Raw genomic sequence first — 1640 nt, 5'->3', positions numbered from 1 at the left:
CTCCTCTCCTCCCCTCCTCTCTCAGTCTGTCAGTGAGTAGCCAGGATTTATAAGTGCATTAGGCTACATGACAGTGTGTCGGACTAAATAATTTCTCTGTGTTTAGACACAGTCGACAGTCGAGACGAGAGGAGAGAGAGCTATCCATTCATCATAATCATCATCATCATAACACACACAACACACGCACACACACACATGCGTGCACACACACACAAACACACACACACACACACACCAGTCCCATTCATCATCATCATAAAGGGATCAGACACTAAACACCATCAATCCAACTCACATCCTCACCACTTAACCAGCTAACTGACTGGAGGAGAGAAGGAGAGGGGGAGGAGAGGAGGGGGACAGGAGGGGAAGGGAGGAGAGGAGGGGGAATGGGAGAGTAGGAGGGGAGAGGAGAGGAGAGGAGGGGGGACTGGAGAGTAGGGGGAGGGGAAATGAGAAGACGAGAGGAGGGGAGAGGAGGAGAGAAGAGGATCAGGGAAAGGAGAGGATCAGGGAGAGGAGAGGATCAGGGAGAGGAGAGGAGGGGAGAGGAGGGGAGAGGAGGAGAGAAGAGGAGGGGGACAGGAGGGGAAGGGAGGAGAGGAGGGGGAGGGGAGAGTAGGGGGAGGGGAAATGAGAGGACGAGAGGAGGGGAGAGGGAGGAGAGAAGAGGTTCAGGAAAGGAGAGAAGGAGAGGATCAGGGAGAGGAGAGGAGAGGATCAGGGAGAGGAGATAAGGAGAGGATCAGGGAGAGGAGAGGAGAGGATCAGGGAGAGGAGAGAAGGAGAGGATCAGGGAGAGGAGAGGATAGGGAGAGGAGCGGCAGAGGAGAGGAGGGGACAGGAGGGGAAGGGAAGGAGAGGAGGGGGAACGGGAGAGTAGGAGGGGAGAGGATCAGGGAGAGGAGAGGAGAGGATCAGGGAGAGAAGAGGAGAGGAGAGAGGAGAGCGTGAGGGGTATTTTTTAATTTCTCTACTGTAATTCTCCTCCTCTTTGCCAATATTCTCTGGTGAAATGGAGGATTAACAAGAACTCCTCTCCTCTCCCTGATCCTCTCCTCTCTCCTCTCCTCTCCCTGATTCCCACTCCTCTCCTCTCCCTGATCCTCTCCTCTCCTCTCCCTGATCCTCTCCACTCCTCTCATCTCCCCTCTCCTCTCCTCTCCACCCCTCTCCTCTCCCTGATCCTCTCCTCTCCTGATCCTCTCCTCTCCCTGATCCCTCTCGTCATCTCTTCCTGATCCTCTCCTCTCCCTTGATCACTCTCCTCTCCCTGATCCTCTCCCCTCCTATTCTCTCTACCTGATGCCTCTCCCTCCACTCCTCTACCCTGATTCTCCTCTCCTATGCCCTCCCCTCCTCTCCACTCCCTGAATTCCTCTCCTCTCCTCTCCTCTCCATGATCCTCTCCGCCTCCTCTCCCCTCCTCTTCTCTCCTCTCCAACTCCCCCCTCATTCTCCTCCTCTCCTCTCTCTCACCCTCCTCTCCTCTCCCTCCGATCCTCTCTCCTCCCCTCCTCTCCTCTCCTCTCCTCTCACTCCTCCTCTTCCTCTCCCTGATCCTCTCCTCTCCCTGATCCTCTCTCCTCCCCCTTAATCCTCTCTCCTCCTCTCCCTGATCCTCTCCACTCCCCCTG

Source organism: Oncorhynchus kisutch, unplaced genomic scaffold (genome assembly GCF_002021735.2).
Source record: "Oncorhynchus kisutch isolate 150728-3 unplaced genomic scaffold, Okis_V2 Okis07a-Okis12b_hom, whole genome shotgun sequence".
In the NCBI taxonomy this organism is placed as follows: domain Eukaryota; kingdom Metazoa; phylum Chordata; class Actinopteri; order Salmoniformes; family Salmonidae; genus Oncorhynchus; species Oncorhynchus kisutch.
Note: the sequence above shows the minus strand (reverse complement) of the source record.